The sequence below is a fragment of the Oncorhynchus keta genome, chromosome 8 (assembly GCF_023373465.1).
Source record: "Oncorhynchus keta strain PuntledgeMale-10-30-2019 chromosome 8, Oket_V2, whole genome shotgun sequence".
NCBI lineage: Eukaryota > Metazoa > Chordata > Actinopteri > Salmoniformes > Salmonidae > Oncorhynchus > Oncorhynchus keta.
The window spans coordinates 19,500,553-19,518,604 of NC_068428.1; the positions used below are offsets into that span (position 1 = coordinate 19,500,553).

The 18,052-nt window shown below is 47.9% G+C and overlaps 1 protein-coding gene across 2 annotated transcripts in view; it reads left to right on the forward strand.

Moving 5' to 3' along the window:
• Nucleotides 1-18,052, forward strand: part of LOC118386956 (protein enabled homolog) — a 159,022-nt gene that overhangs the window by 12,395 nt on the left and 128,575 nt on the right. Inside the window, exon 1 of one of the 2 annotated variants that reach the window (XM_052523754.1) lies at nt 17,596-17,724. The exons of the other annotated variant lie outside the window; for it this stretch is intronic. The gene's annotated coding sequence lies outside the window, so the exon portion shown is untranslated. Of the gene's footprint in view, nt 1-17,595; nt 17,725-18,052 lie in introns of those variants that run through there. 2 annotated transcript variants of the gene reach the window in all.

An 18,052-nucleotide genomic window follows, 5' to 3' on the forward strand; every position in this document is an offset into this window, starting at 1 on the left:
CACTAGGACAGTCGACATTGCAACGTAAACAGATGGTCTGCCTTCATCTCCCTGATGGGAAGGTGACCACTAGGACAGTCGACATTGCAACGTAAACAGATGGTCTGCCTTCGTCTCCCTGATGGGAAGGTGACCACGGATGACAGTCGACATTGCAACGTAAACAGATGGTCTGCCTTCATCTCTCTGATGGGAAGGTGACCACTAGGACAGTCGACATTACAACGTAAACAGATGGTCTGCCTTCATCTCTCTGATGGGAAGGTGACCACGGATGACAGTCGACGTTACAACGTAAACAGATGGTCTGCCTTCATCTCCCTGATGGGAAGGTGACCACGGATGACAGTCGACATTGCAACGTAAACAGATGGTCTGCCTTCATCTCCCTGATGGGAAGGTGACCACTAGGACAGTCGACATTACAACGTAAACAGATGGTCTGCCTTCGTCTCCCTGATGGGAAGGTGACCACTAGGACAGTCGACATTGCAACGTAAACAGATGGTCTGCCTTCGTCTCCCTGATGGGAAGGTGACCACTAGGACAGTCGACATTGCAACGTAAACAGATGGTCTGCCTTCGTCTCCCTGATGGGAAGGTGACCACTAGGACAGTCGACATTGCAACGTAAACAGATGGTCTGCCTTCGTCTCCCTGATGGGAAGGTGACCACTAGGACAGTCGACATTGCAACGTAAACAGATGGTCTGCCTTCATCTCCCTGATGGGAAGGTGACCACTAGGACAGTCGACATTGCAACGTAAACAGATGGTCTGCCTTCATCTCTCTGATGGGAAGGTGACCACTAGGACAGTGGACATTGCAACGTAAACAGATGGTCTGCCTTCGTCTCCCTGATGGGAAGGTGACCACTAGGACAGTCGACATTGCAACGTAAACAGATGGTCTGCCTTCGTCTCCCTGATGGGAAGGTGACCACTAGGACAGTCGACATTGCAATGTAAACAGATGGTCTGCCTTCGTCTCCCTGATGGGAAGGTGACCACGGATGACAGTCGACATTGCAACGTAAACAGATGGTCTGCCTTCATCTCTCTGATGGGAAGGTGACCACGGATGACAGTCGACATTGCAACGTAAACAGATGGTCTGCCTTCATCTCTCTGATGGGAAGGTGACCACGGATGACAGTCGACATTGCAACGTAAACAGATGTTCTGCCTTCGTCTCCCTGATGGGAAGGTGACCACTAGGACAGTCGACATTACAACGTAAACAGATGGTCTGCCTTCGTCTCCCTGATGGGAAGGTGACCACTAGGACAGTCGACATTGCAACGTAAACAGATGGTCTGCCTTCATCTCCCTGATGGGAAGGTGACCACTAGGACAGTGGACGTTTCAACGTAAACAGATGGTCTGCCTTCGTCTCCCTGATGGGAAGGTGACCACTAGGACAGTGGACGTTTCAACGTAAACAGATGGTCTGCCTTCGTCTCCCTGATGGGAAGGTGACCACTAGGACAGTGGACGTTTCAACGTAAACAGATGGTCTGCCTTCGTCTCCCTGATGGGAAGGTGACCACTAGGACAGTGGACGTTTCAACGTAAACAGATGGTCTGCCTTCGTCTCCCTGATGGGAAGGTGACCACTAGGACAGTCGACATTGCAACGTAAACAGATGGTCTGCCTTCGTCTCCCTGATGGGAAGGTGACCACTAGGACAGTCGACATTGCAACGTAAACAGATGGTCTGCCTTCATCTCCCTGATGGGAAGGTGACCACGGATGACAGTCGACATTGCAACGTAAACAGATGGTCTGCCTTCGTCTCCCTGATGGGAAGGTGACCACGGATGACAGTCGACATTGCAACGTAAACAGATGGTCTGCCTTCAGCTCCCTGATGGGAAGGTGACCACTAGGACAGTCGACATTGCAACGTAAACAGATGGTCTGCCTTCATCTCTCTGATGGGAAGGTGACCACTAGGACAGTCAACATTGCAACGTAAACAGATGGTCTGCCTTCATCTCCCTGATGGGAAGGTGACCACTAGGACAGTCAACATTGCAACGTAAACAGATGGTCTGCCTTCGTCTCCCTGATGGGAAGGTGACCACTAGGACAGTCGACATTGCAACGTAAACAGATGGTCTGCCTTCGTCTCCCTGATGGGAAGGTGACCACTAGGACAGTCGACATTGCAACGTAAACAGATGGTCTGCCTTCGTCTCCCTGATGGGAAGGTGACCACGGATGACAGATGGTCTGCCTTTCATCTCCCCTGATGTCGACATTACAACGTAAACAGATGGTCTGCCTTCGTCTCCCTGATGGGAAGGTGACCACGGATGACAGTCGACATTGCAACGTAAACAGATGGTCTGCCTTCGTCTCCCTGATGGGAAGGTGACCACTAGGACAGTCGACATTGCAACGTAAACAGATGGTCTGCCTTCATCTCTCTGATGGGAAGGTGACCACTAGGACAGTCGACATTGCAACGTAAACAGATGGTCTGCCTTCATCTCCCTGATGGGAAGGTGACCACGGATGACAGTCGACATTGCAACGTAAACAGATGGTCTGCCTTCATCTCCCTGATGGGAAGGTGACCACGGATGACAGTCGACATTGCAACGTAAACAGATGGTCTGCCTTCGTCTCCCTGATGGGAAGGTGACCACTAGGACAGTCGACATTGCAACGTAAACAGATGGTCTGCCTTCATCTCTCTGATGGGAAGGTGACCACTAGGACAGTCGACATTGCAACGTAAACAGATGGTCTGCCTTCATCTCCCTGATGGGAAGGTGACCACTAGGACAGTCGACATTGCAACGTAAACAGATGGTCTGCCTTCGTCTCCCTGATGGGAAGGTGACCACTAGGACAGTCGACATTGCAACGTAAACAGATGGTCTGCCTTCGTCTCCCTGATGGGAAGGTGACCACTAGGACAGTCGACATTGCAACGTAAACAGATGGTCTGCCTTCATCTCCCTGATGGGAAGGTGACCACTAGGACAGTCAACATTGCAACGTAAACAGATGGTCTGCCTTCGTCTCCCTGATGGGAAGGTGACCACTAGGACAGTCGACATTGCAACGTAAACAGATGGTCTGCCTTCATCTCCCTGATGGGAAGGTGACCACTAGGACAGTCGACATTGCAACGTAAACAGATGGTCTGCCTTCGTCTCCTGATGGGAGGGTGACCACTAGGACAGTCGACATTGCAACGTAAACAGATGGTCTGCCTTCGTCTCCTGATGGGAAGGTGACCACTAGGACAGTCGACATTGCAACGTAAACAGATGGTCTGCCTTCGTCTCCCTGATGGGAAGGTGACCACTAGGACGTAAACAGATGGTCTGCCTTCGTCTCCCTGATGGGAAGGTGACCACTAGGACAGTCGACATTGCAACGTAAACAGATGGTCTGCCTTCGTCTCCCTGATGGGAAGGTGACCACGGATGACAGTGACATTGCAGTAAACAGATGGTCTGCCTTCGTCTCCTGATGGGAAGGTGACCAATGACGTAAACAGATGGTCTGCCTTCATCTCCCTGATGGGAAGGTGACCACTAGGACAGTCGACATTGCAACGTAAACAGATGGTCTGCCTTCATCTCTCTGATGGGAAGGTGACCACTAGGACAGATCAACATTGCAACGTAAACAGATGGTCTGCCTTCATCTCCCTGATGGGAAGGTGACCACTAGGACAGTCAACATTGCAACGTAAACAGATGGTCTGCCTTCGTCTCCCTGATGGGAAGGTGACCACTAGGACAGTCGACATTGCAACGTAAACAGATGGTCTGCCTTCGTCTCCCTGATGGGAAGGTGACCACTAGGACAGATCGATGGGAAGGTGACCATTGCAACGTAAACAGATGGTCTGCCTTCATCTCCCTGATGGGAAGGTGACCACGGATGACAGTCGACATTACAACGTAAACAGATGTTCTGCCTTCGTCTCCCTGATGGGAAGGTGACCACGGATGACAGTCGACATTGCAACGTAAACAGATGGTCTGCCTTCATCTCCCTGATGGGAAGGTGACCACGGATGACAGTCGACATTGCAACGTAAACAGATGGTCTGCCTTCATCTCTCTGATGGGAAGGTGACCACTAGGACAGTCGACATTGCAACGTAAACAGATGGTCTGCCTTCATCTCCCTGATGGGAAGGTGACCACGGATGACAGTCGACATTGCAACGTAAACAGATGGTCTGCCTTCATCTCCCTGATGGGAAGGTGACCACTAGGACAGTCGACATTGCAACGTAAACAGATGGTCTGCCTTCATCTCCCTGATGGGAAGGTGACCACGGATGACAGTCGACATTGCAACGTAAACAGATGGTCTGCCTTCATCTCCCTGATGGGAAGGTGACCACTAGGACAGTCGACATTACAACGTAAACAGATGGTCTGCCTTCGTCTCCCTGATGGGAAGGTGACCACTAGGACAGTCGACATTGCAACGTAAACAGATGGTCTGCCTTCATCTCCCTGATGGGAAGGTGACCACTAGGACAGTCGACATTGCAACGTAAACAGATGGTCTGCCTTCGTCTCCCTGATGGGAAGGTGACCACTAGGACAGTCGACATTGCAACGTAAACAGATGGTCTGCCTTCATCTCCCTGATTGGAAGGTGACCACTAGGACAGTCGACATTGCAACGTAAACAGATGGTCTGCCTTCGTCTCCCTGATGGGAAGGTGACCACTAGGACAGTCGACATTACAACGTAAACAGATGGTCTGCCTTCATCTCCCTGATGGGAAGGTGACCACTAGGACAGTCGACATTGCAACGTAAACAGATGGTCTGCCTTCGTCTCCCTGATGGGAAGGTGACCACTAGGACAGTCGACATTGCAACGTAAACAGATGGTCTGCCTTCGTCTCCCTGATGGGAAGGTGACCACTAGGACAGTCGACATTGCAACGTAAACAGATGGTCTGCCTTCGTCTCCCTGATGGGAAGGTGACCACTAGGACAGTCGACATTGCAACGTAAACAGATGGTCTGCCTTCATCTCCCTGATGGGAAGGTGACCACTAGGACAGTCGACATTGCAACGTAAACAGATGGTCTGCCTTCGTCTCCCTGATGGGAAGGTGACCACTAGGACAGTCGACATTGCAACGTAAACAGATGGTCTGCCTTCGTCTCCCTGATGGGAAGGTGACCACTAGGACAGTCGACATTGCAACGTAAACAGATGGTCTGCCTTCATCTCCCTGATTGGAAGGTGACCACTAGGACAGTCGACATTGCAACGTAAACAGATGGTCTGCCTTCATCTCTCTGATGGGAAGGTGACCACGGATGACAGTCGACGTTACAACGTAAACAGATGGTCTGCCTTCATCTCCCTGATGGGAAGGTGACCACGGATGACAGTCGACATTGCAACGTAAACAGATGGTCTGCCTTCGTCTCCCTGATGGGAAGGTGACCACGGATGACAGTCGACATTGCAACGTAAACAGATGGTCTGCCTTCATCTCCCTGATGGGAAGGTGACCACGGATGACAGTCGACATTGCAACGTAAACAGATGGTCTGCCTTCATCTCTCTGATGGGAAGGTGACCACTAGGACAGTCGACATTGCAACGTAAACAGATGGTCTGCCTTCAGCTCCCTGATGGGAAGGTGACCACTAGGACAGTCGACATTGCAACGTAAACAGATGGTCTGCCTTCAGCTCCCTGATGGGAAGGTGACCACTAGGACAGTCAACATTGCAACGTAAACAGATGGTCTGCCTTCATCTCCCTGATGGGAAGGTGACCACTAGGACAGTCAACATTGCAACGTAAACAGATGGTCTGCCTTCGTCTCCCTGATGGGAAGGTGACCACTAGGACAGTCGACATTGTAACGTAAACAGATGGTCTGCCTTCGTCTCCCTGATGGGAAGGTGACCACTAGGACAGTCGACATTGCAACGTAAACAGATGGTCTGCCTTCATCTCCCTGATGGGAAGGTGACCACGGATGACAGTCGACATTACAACGTAAACAGATGGTCTGCCTTCGTCTCCCTGATGGGAAGGTGACCACGGATGACAGTCGACATTACAACGTAAACAGATGGTCTGCCTTCGTCTCCCTGATGGGAAGGTGACCACTAGGACAGTCGACATTGCAACGTAAACAGATGGTCTGCCTTCATCTCCCTGATGGGAAGGTGACCACGGATGACAGTCGACATTGCAACGTAAACAGATGGTCTGCCTTCATCTCCCTGATGGGAAGGTGACCACGGATGACAGTCGACATTGCAACGTAAACAGATGGTCTGCCTTCGTCTCCCTGATGGGAAGGTGACCACTAGGACAGTCGACATTGCAACGTAAACAGATGGTCTGCCTTCGTCTCTGATGGGAAGGTGACCACTAGGACAGTCGACATTGCAACGTAAACAGATGGTCTGCCTTCATCTCTCTGATGGGAAGGTGACCACTAGGACAGTCGACATTGCAACGTAAACAGATGGTCTGCCTTCGTCTCCCTGATGGGAAGGTGACCACTAGGACAGTCGACATTGCAACGTAAACAGATGGTCTGCCTTCGTCTCCCTGATGGGAAGGTGACCACTAGGACAGTCGACATTGCAACGTAAACAGATGGTCTGCCTTCGTCTCCCTGATGGGAAGGTGACCACGGATGACAGTCGACATTGCAACGTAAACAGATGGTCTGCCTTCATCTCCCTGATGGGAAGGTGACCACGGATGACAGTCGACATTGCAACGTAAACAGATGGTCTGCCTTCATCTCCCTGATGGGAAGGTGACCACGGATGACAGTCGACATTGCAACGTAAACAGATGGTCTGCCTTCATCTCCCTGATGGGAAGGTGACCACGGATGACAGTCGACATTGCAACGTAAACAGATGGTCTGCCTTCATCTCCCTGATGGGAAGGTGACCACGGATGACAGTCGACATTGCAACGTAAACAGATGGTCTGCCTTCATCTCCCTGATGGGAAGGTGACCACTAGGACAGTCGACATTGCAACGTAAACAGATGGTCTGCCTTCATCTCCCTGATGGGAAGGTGACCACTAGGACAGTCGACATTGCAACGTAAACAGATGGTCTGCCTTCATCTCCCTGATGGGAAGGTGACCACGGATGACAGTCGACATTGCAACGTAAACAGATGGTCTGCCTTCATCTCCCTGATGGGAAGGTGACCACGGATGACAGTCGACATTGCAACGTAAACAGATGGTCTGCCTTCATCTCCCTGATGGGAAGGTGACCACGGATGACAGTCGACATTGCAACGTAAACAGATGGTCTGCCTTCATCTCCCTGATGGGAAGGTGACCACGGATGACAGTCGACATTGCAACGTAAACAGATGGTCTGCCTTCATCTCCCTGATGGGAAGGTGACCACGGATGACAGTCGACATTGCAACGTAAACAGATGGTCTGCCTTCATCTCCCTGATGGGAAGGTGACCACGGATGACAGTCGACATTGCAACGTAAACAGATGGTCTGCCTTCATCTCCCTGATGGGAAGGTGACCACTAGGACAGTCAACATTGCAACGTAAACAGATGGTCTGCCTTCATCTCCCTGATGGGAAGGTGACCACTAGGACAGTCGACATTGCAACGTAAACAGATGGTCTGCCTTCGTCTCCCTGATGGGAAGGTGACCACTAGGACAGTCGACATTGCAACGTAAACAGATGGTCTGCCTTCATCTCCCTGATGGGAAGGTGACCACTAGGACAGTCGACATTGCAACGTAAACAGATGGTCTGCCTTCGTCTCCCTGATGGGAAGGTGACCACTAGGACAGTCGACATTGCAACGTAAACAGATGGTCTGCCTTCGTCTCCCTGATGGGAAGGTGACCACGGATGACAGTCGACATTACAACGTAAACAGATGGTCTGCCTTCGTCTCTCTGATGGGAAGGTGACCACGGATGACAGTCGACATTACAACGTAAACAGATGGTCTGCCTTCGTCTCCCTGATGGGAAGGTGACCACTAGGACAGTCGACATTGCAACGTAAACAGATGGTCTGCCTTCGTCTCCCTGATGGGAAGGTGACCACTAGGACAGTCGACATTGCAACGTAAACAGATGGTCTGCCTTCGTCTCCCTGATGGGAAGGTGACCACTAGGACAGTCGACATTGCAACGTAAACAGATGGTCTGCCTTCGTCTCCCTGATGGGAAGGTGACCACTAGGACAGTCGACATTGCAACGTAAACAGATGGTCTGCCTTCGTCTCCCTGATGGGAAGGTGACCACTAGGACAGTCGACATTGCAACGTAAACAGATGGTCTGCCTTCGTCTCCCTGATGGGAAGGTGACCACTAGGACAGTGGACATTGCAACGTAAACAGATGGTCTGCCTTCGTCTCCCTGATGGGAAGGTGACCACTAGGACAGTGGACATTGCAACGTAAACAGATGGTCTGCCTTCGTCTCCCTGATGGGAAGGTGACCACTAGGACAGTGGACATTGCAACGTAAACAGATGGTCTGCCTTCGTCTCCCTGATGGGAAGGTGACCACTAGGACAGTGGACATTGCAACGTAAACAGATGGTCTGCCTTCGTCTCCCTGATGGGAAGGTGACCACTAGGACAGTCGACATTGCAACGTAAACAGATGTCTGCCTTCATCTCCCTGATGGGAAGGTGACCACTAGGACAGTGGACATTGCAACGTAAACAGATGGTCTGCCTTCGTCTCCCTGATGGGAAGGTGACCACTAGGACAGTGGACATTGCAACGTAAACAGATGGTCTGCCTTCGTCTCTCTGATGGGAAGATGACCACTAGGACAGTGGACATTGCAACGTAAACAGATGGTCTGCCTTCGTCTCCCTGATGGGAAGGTGACCACTAGGACAGTGGACATTGCAACGTAAACAGATGGTCTGCCTTCGTCTCTCTGATGGGAAGGTGACCACTAGGACAGTGGACATTGCAACGTAAACAGATGGTCTGCCTTCATCTCCCTGATGGGAAGGTGACCACTAGGACAGTGGACATTGCAACGTAAACAGATGGTCTGCCTTCGTCTCCCTGATGGGAAGGTGACCACTAGGACAGTGGACATTGCAACATAAACAGATGGTCTGCCTTCGTCTCCCTGATGGGAAGGTGACCACTAGGACAGTGGACATTGCAACATAAACAGATGGTCTGCCTTCGTCTCCCTGATGGGAAGGTGAACACAGATGACAGTGCAACGTAAACAGATGGTCTGCCTTCGTCTCTCTGATGGGAAGGTGACCACTAGGACAGTCGACATTGCAACGTAAACAGATGGTCTGCCTTCGTCTCCCTGATGGGAAGGTGACCACTAGGACAGTGGACATTGCAACGTAAACAGATGGTCTGCCTTCGTCTCCCTGATGGGAAGGTGACCACGGATGACAGTGAAATGCGTCAACATGCCGTGGATTTCTACTCGGCCCTCTATAAGGCGGAGGATTGTGACTCTCTGTGTACTGAACAGTTGTTACACGGTCTTCCTCAATTGGGACCTGAGCAGAGAGTCACATTGGACTCTGACATTACACTGCAAGAGCTGTCCACAGCAGTTATGCAGCTCTCAACAGGCCGAGCCCCTGGCATCGATGGTTTACCATCTGAGTTTTATAAGCACTTTTTGGGGGTCTATTGCGGAGGATTTTTATGGGGTGGTGTGTGAATCCTTTCATGAGGGTTCTCTTCCTGTATCCGGTCAACGTGCGGTGCTTTCACTGTTGCCAAAAAAGGGGGATTTGTCTCTCATAAAAAAATTGGAGACTTGTTGCTTTGCTGTGCGCAGAATACAAATTTGTTTCTAAATGTCTCTCAAACAGGTTGAAAGAGTATCTGAGATTGTTGATCCACAAGGACCAGTCCTACTGTGTACCTGATCGCTCTATTGTTGACAACTTGTTTCTGATAAGAGATGTTTTAGACATTTGTAAACTGTCTGATGTAAATGTGGGTTTACTTTCGTTGGATCAGGAGAAGGCTTTTGATCGTGTGGACCACCAGTACTTGTTAAAAACAATGAAAGCCTTTGGGTTTGGGGATGTTTTTCTGTCTTGGGTGAATTTCTTGTATGCTGGAGCCTCGTGTATGGTGAAGGTGGGGGGTGGTTTGAGTTGCCCCATCCCTATTCAAAGGGTCATCAGGCAGGGATGCCCAATTTCAGGGCAGTTATATAGTCTGGCGATTGAACCAATGCTTTGTTTTTTAAGAGCGAGGCTTACTGGTTTCTCTGTGCCAGGTGTAATGAAGGGTCCCTGAGGAAGGTTGTAGCTGAGGTCTGTGACTCCTTGCCAGTGCTTCATCTGCAGTATGTGACTGACACTTCCAATTCTGATCGGTGGAAGGAGGGTCTGGATTATGTGTGTCATGCGCTGAATATTAGTGCTGCGATGGGGGCATTCGAGGAGGACGTGGGGATGCTGCTTTCCTTCCATACCCCGGAGCTGGGGGAGTTCAAGGAGGTGGGAAAGATGGCCATGTACAGAATATGTGTAAAGGTGTCCCATGCCTCTTCCCTGGAAGGGGTAAAATCGATGAGGTGGGCGGATGTGCTTGGTCCAGGTGCATTTCCAAAAGGCTGTTGGCGATCATTATACAAACTGCCTATTGATAAGAGGACAGCTGACCTCCGATGGAGGATAATACATGGAGCTATAGCCACCAACATGCATCTGGTACACCTGGACCCTACTGTTGGGGAGGGGTGTCCATTCTGTGCTCAGTCTGAATCTCTGGAACATCTGTTTTTACTGTGTCCCAGGTTGGTTGGGATGATTGAACTGATCACTAATTGGTTCTCAACGTTGGGTGAGGTTTTCTCTTCCCAACTGCATATATTTGGGCCAAAGTACAGCTCGCTCGCTTTCTCTCACTTCTTGCTCGCCCGCTCTCTCTCACTTCTCGCTTGCTCTCTCACTTCTCGCTCGCTCTCTCTCTCTGAGCTCGCTCTCTCTCTCTGAACTCGCTCACTCTTTCTCTCTCTGAGCTCGCTCTCTCTCTCTCTGAGCTCTCTCTCTCTCTCTCTGAGCTCGCTCTCTCTCTCTGAGCTCGCTCTCTCTCTCTCTGAGCTTGCTCGCTTGCTCTCTCTCTCAGCTGGCTCTCTCTCTCTCAGCTCGCTCGCTCTCTCTCAGCTCGCTCGCTCTCTCAGCTCGCTCGCTCTCTCTCAGCTCGCTCGCTCTCTCTCAGCTCGCTCGCTCTCTCTCAGCTTGCTCGCTCTCTCTCAGCTTGCTCGCTCTCTCTCTCACTGAGCTCACTCTCTCTCTGAGCTTGCTCGCTCCTCTCTCTCTGAGCTCTCTCTCTCTCTCTGAGCTCTCTCTCTCTCTGAGCTCTCTCTCTCTCTGAGCTCTCTCTCTCTCACTTCTCGCTCTCTCTCTCACTTCTCGCTCGCTCTCTCACTTCTCGCTCGCTCTCTCTGAGCTTGCTCGCTCGCTCTCTCAGAGCTTGCTCGCTCGCTCTCTCAGAGCTTGCTCGCTCGCTCTCTCAGATCTTGCTCGCTCTCTCTCAGAGCTTGCTCGCTCGCTCTCTCTCTCTGAGCTCGCTCGCTTGCTCTCTCTCTCTGAGCTCGCTCGCTCTCTCTCTCTGAGCTCGCTCGCTCTCTCTCTCTGAGCTCACTCTCCCTCTCTCTCTGAGCTCGCTCGCACGCGCTCTCTCTCTGAGCTCTCTCTCTCAGCTCACTCGCTCTCTCTCTCTCTGAACTCGCTCGCTCTCTCTCTGAGCCCGCTCTCTCTCTCTCTCAGCTCGCTCGCTCTCACGCTCTCTCTCAGCTCGCTCTCCCTCTCTCCGAGCTCGCTCTCTATCTCTGAGCTCACTCACTCTCTCTCTGATCTCGCTTGCTCTCTCTCTGAACTCGCTCGCTCTCTCTTAGCTCGCTCGCGCGCTCTCTCTATCTCTGAGCTCGTGCGCTCTCTCTCTGGTCTCTCTCTCTCTCTGGGCTCTCTCTGAGAGGCCTGTGGTGTAAATGGTATCCTAAATGTAAATGATAAAATAAGCAGACCACAAATTCCAATTGGATATGTGTCGACAGCAACCTTTGGAAAATCCCGATGTTAGGTACTATATTTATTGAATATTATATGAGTCCTCTAAATTAAAATGGCCAATTTTGGAAGCAACCAATTAACTTAATTTCACAGACATCCAATTATATTTCAACCAAATAATGTTTCAGGAATGCTAATATTATTAGTGTTCTAACTACAGAAACGATTTCAGAGCAATCTGAGATGGTGGGTGTCATGACTTGCTGAAATGACATGGAATGACCCCCCCGTCAGTTGACTCTTAATCATGTGACCCCTCGCTCTGTCCAAATGCACCTAGGGCTAGAATCACTGCAGTACCCATGCGTCTGGAGCTGTGCACTCTGCAATACTCTGCTACAATTTTCTGTGTGTTATTGTGCTTGTGTGTGCATCTGTGTTAGCAAACCCTTTGCATAACTCTGCATAATATTCTGGGTTCTGGGTGCTTGGACATGTGTCTGTATCTTTTCTCCCTTTTTCAGTTGAAGCTCATTTAGGAGAGACTCATCAGCAGCACAGCATTGAGACTAGCCTGCTGCACGGCCCTGCCACTACATATGGAGACATTTAAAACGTAAAGTTGTCATTTGTGAGGAGCTTAGGGCCAGTATTTGAAGGGGGCGGATGTATCTGTGCTTGTATGGAGGAGGACACGGATGAATATACAGACCCGGAACACATTGGAAACAGCATTATTGAAGCCTCCTCTCTCTTCGCTCACAGTGCCTTCAGAATGTATTCACACCCCTTGACTTTTTTACAGCCTGGATTTAAAATGGATTACATTTGGATTTAGTTTGTGTCACTGGCCTATACACAATACCCCATAATGTCAAAGTGGAACTATGTTTTTCATAAAATGTAACTAATTAATTAAACATGAAAAGCTGAAATGTCTTTAGGCAATAAGTATTCATGACAAGCCTAAATACACTACATGTTAATGTTTTTAAATGTACAGTGCCTTCGGAAAGTATTCAGTCCGCTTGACTTTCACATTTTGTTATGTTACAGCCTTATTCTAAAATAAAAATAAAAATATATATATATATATATCCTCAGCAATCTATACACAATACCCCATAACGACAAAGCAAAAACAGGTTTTTAGACATTTTTGCAAATGTATTCAAAATAAAAAACGGATACCTTATTTACATAAGTATTCAGACCCTTTGCTATGAGACTCGCTCCACCAATCAGGTCTTGATGGTAGAGTGGCCAGGCGGAAGCCACTCCTCAGTAAAAGGCACATGACAGCCTGCTTGGAGTTTGCCAAAAGGTACCTAAAGACTCTCAGACCATGAGAAACAAGATTTTCTGGTCTGATGAAACCAAGATTGAACTCTTTGGCCTGAATGCCAAGCGTCACGTTTGGAGAAAACCTGGCATCATCCCTACAGTGAACCGTGGTGGTGGCAGCATGCTGTGGGGATGTTTTTCAGCGGCAGGGACTGGGAAGATCGAGGCAAAGATGAACGGAGCAAAGTACAGAGATCCTTTATGAAAACAAGTTTCTAAATGTCATTGAGTGTCCCAGCATGATCGGACATCTCTGGAGAGACCTGAAAATAGCTGTGCAGCAACGCTCTCCATCCAACCTGACAGAGCTTGAGAGGATCTGCAGAGAAGAATGGGAGAAACCCCCCAAAAACATGTGTGCCAAGCTTGTAGCGTCATACCCAAGAAGACTTGGTGCTGCCAAAGGTGCTTCAACAAAGTACTGATTAAAGGGTCTGAATAATTATGTAAATGTCATATATCAGTTTTTTTCAAATGTTTTAAATCAGCAAAAATGTATAAACTTGTTTTTGCTTTGTCATTATGGGGTATTATGTGTAGATTGAATCAATTTTAGAATAAGGCTGTAACCTAAAAAAATGTGGGAAAAGTCAAGGGGTCTGAATACTTTCTGAAGGCACTATGTGTGTGTGTGTGCATCTATCAGTTACACATGTCAGTACATACACACAACAAGTAGGTCACACGGGGGAGAGGCGTAGTGAGGTGTTGCTTTATTTGTAGTTTTAAACCAGGTTTCCTGTTCTCCTGCGCTATAGAAGATGGAAGGCAGTTCCATGCACTCATGGCTCTGTATAATACTGTATGTTTCCTTGAATTGGTTCTGGACCTGGGGACTGTGAAAAGACCCCTGGTGGCATGTCTGGTGGGATAAGTGTGTGTGTCAGTTCTGGGTGTAAGTTGACTATGCAAACTATTTGGAATTTTCAACACATTGTTTCTTATGAAAACAAAAAGTGACACATTGTCTCTCCTCAACGCTGAGCCAAAAGAGACTGGCATGCATAGTATTTATACCAGCCCTCTGATTACAATGATGAGCAAGACATGCTTCTCTGTTCTGGACCAGCTGCAGCTTAACTAGGTCCTCCTTTGCAACACTTGACCATATGACTGGACAACAATCAAGATAAGATAAAACTAGAGCCTGCAGGACATTCATTACCAGATTCAGCTGTCTAGAACTTAAGGAATGATTTGTGCCAAATACTTGTCACGCCCCGGCCATAGAGAGGCTTTTTATTCTATATTTTGGTTAGGCCAGGGTGTGACTAGGGTGGGCATTCTATGTCCTTTTTTCTATGTTTTGTATTTCTATGTCTTGGCCTGGTATGGTTCTCAATCAGGGACAGCTGTCTATCGTTGTCTCTGAGAACCATACTTAGGTACCCTTTTCCCCCACCTGTTTTGTGGGAAGTTAATTTAGTCTTTGTTCAGGGCACATAGCCTAAAGCTTCACGGTTGGATTTTTGTTCTTCGTTTTGTCGGCGTCATTTTTAAATAAAGTTCAAATGTACGCTTACCTTGCTGCACCTTGGTACAGTCCTTCAGCCAGCCGTGACAATGCTCTTAGTTTGAGAGATGTTCAGGACCAGTTTATTACTTGCCACCCATTCCTAAACAGACTGCCACTCTATGGTGTGTAGATGGGTGAGAAAACACAGCAGTTTAATCCATTTTGAATTCAGGCTGTAATGCAACAAAATGTGCAAATAGTCAAAGGGGTGTTAATACTTTCTGAAAGCACTATATGTCTTCATGAATTGTCGGTGTTGTGGCCAACATAAAAAAAAATGGTCATGGCTATAGGAACATTTGTGTTAACTATGGAGTGAGCAGAGTGCGTTGATCCACACGCACAGAGACAGACCAGCAGTTTAGCTCAGTAACTTAATACAGCCTTGATTGACCTCCTATGCATGTGTGCAGTCTTCCATGCTGAGCGCATTGAATAGTTCATGCAGAACGTCTTGCCGAGGGCACCGGCAGGACGCTCCCGCCAGAGTTAAACCTGTCCTCTATGTACGGAGAACGCTTTCTAATGATCCATTATCAAAACTAAGCACGCATCAGGTCCCTATTGTGGAGAGAGAGTTTGTTGTTGGCGAATGTGTAGTGGTTAAATAACACTTGCTTTAGCTAAACTACATCATAATGTTACATTACAGCCTGATTGTTTCGAGACTTTTAGCCAACACTTCCATAGATGTTGTTTAAGAGCTGGAGCAGTCGTTATCACTGACTACTGTAGCTCTGAAGAGAGCCACTCGGACCGAGTCTGACTGAAACAAACTCGCACACTTCACCTGACCTTTTGTACAGCTGGGGATCTCATTATCCACACTGCACCACTGCACCTCCCGTCCCTCTGCCAGTGTCTGTTTAAATGTGACAAGATGTTTCAGTCCTTTGGCCAAGGCTATGTGATTAAATCTTTGCTCTGCTAAGAGGCTCTGTGTCAGTGTGAGATCTGACACTAGCTTTTATTCCCCTAAGATTATTTTTCAGCAGCTGTGGCAGTTGGTTCTGTTTGATATTAAGAACACAGAGTTTTCCATGGCAAAATGCGTAGAACTGCAGGAAATGAGCCTTCATTCTGCAGTATTTCCCTTTGACTCCATGGAAAAATGTATGGAATTGCAGGAAATGAGCATTAATTCTGCAGTATTTCCCTTTGACTCCATGGAAAAATGTATGGAATTGCAGGAAATGAGCATTAATTCTGCAGTATTTCCCTTTGACTCCATGGCAAAATGCGTAGAACTGCAGGAAATGAGTCTTCATTCTGCAGTATTTCCCTTTGACTCCATGGAAAAATGCGTAGAACTGCAGGAAATGAGCATTCATTCTGCAGTATTTCCCTTTGACTCCATGGAAAAATGTATAGAACTGCAGGAAATGAGCATTCATTCTGCAGTATTTCCCTTTGACTCCATGGAAAAAATGTATAGAATTGCAGGAAATGAGCATTCATTCTGCAGTATTTCCCTTTGACTCCATGGCAAGATGTATAGAATTGCAGGAAATGAGCATTTATTCTGCAGTATTTCCCTTTGACTCCATGGCAAAATGTATAGAATTGCAGGAAATGAGCATTCATTCTGCATTATTTCCCTTTGACTCCATGGCAAAATGCGTAGAACTGCAGGAAATGAGCATTCATTCTGCAGTATTTCCCTTGACTCCATGGCAAAATGTATAGAACTGCAGGAAATGAGCCTTCATTCTGCAGTATTTCCCTTTGACTCCATGGAAAAATGTATGGAATTGCAGGAAATGAGCATTAATTCTGCAGTATTTCCCTTTGACTCCATGGCAAAATGCGTAGAACTGCAGGAAATGAGCCTTCATTCTGCAGTATTTCCCTTTGACTCCATGGAAAAATGCGTAGAACTGCAGGAAATGAGCATTCATTCTGCAGTATTTCCCTTTGACTCCATGGAAAAATGTATAGAATTGCAGGAAATGAGCCTTCATTCTGCAGTATTTCCCTTTGACTCCATGGAAAAATGTATAGAATTGCAGGAAATTAGCCTTCATTCTGCAGTATTTCCCTTTGACTCCATGGAAAAATGTATAGAATTGCAGGAAATTAGCCTTCATTCTGCAGTATTTCCCTTTGACTCCATGGAAAAATGTATAGAATTGCAGGAAATGAGCCTTCATTCTGCAGTATTTTCCTTTGACTCCATGGAAAAATGTATAGAATTGCAGTAACCCAGCTGTCCCAGTGAGCCAAGAGAATAGAGCGGGATGGAGAGAGCCATGTGACGCTCCACAGGGAACCCCTAATCACCACCGGGTCAGGATAATCAAAGTGCCTACTAACACACTGCCATACGACACTACTGCTGCTCAACATGCAGGACGTGAAAGATATTTGGGTTCTCAAGCCCAGTTCTCATTATATGATTTTTTTCATTTTGTTTTTACCAGTATTGTATTATCATTTGATCGTCATTCAGATATCAGTTCAGCCTTTTCTATATCCAGTAAAAAAACAATCTATTCTTCCAGTTGGGTTGAAGTGACTTAATATCCAGCAAATAACTTCCCTGAATGAATGGTCAATCCTGTTGTCACAAAGCTGAATGAGAGGCTCTGCGCAACAGGGGTGTGTCAGTGAAAGTGTGTGACACACGACCTTCTACTAGCCCACAGCAGCTGACAGCAGATTCTCGACCCTTTTAGCCTCTGACCTTCTAAATCGCTCATGAGGACAAGATGCTGGTCTGGCTGTTGTCATTGTATGATTCAGCTTTCTGTGGAAAAACCTGTCCGAATGTTGAAGAACGGATAGAAATTCTCTGTCACGATCGAGATCTTATTGAGTAAAGGCATTCCATTCATACTCGACCCTTTTTTCCCTGGTATGTATAACATATTACCCACGAGGCCTTGCTTTAAATAGCCAATGTTGGTTCTGTGTAATGATACTTTGGCAGGTGCAGATCACTGTGTATAGGGCTATTCAACACCAGCATAGACAGAAAATATTTTTTCTATCTGTGATTTTTCTGTCAATTCTCACACACTTCATTAGGAGAAAGGATGTTTGACATGCTTTTTACATTTTGTACCATTTTTTGGTTAAGAAAATCATTAGTAAAGTGGCCACTTTAGGCCCCTTTTAGACCTATACATGTCTCCTGTAAGACCCTATGACCTGCGAACTGTACATGATACAGACAACCATAC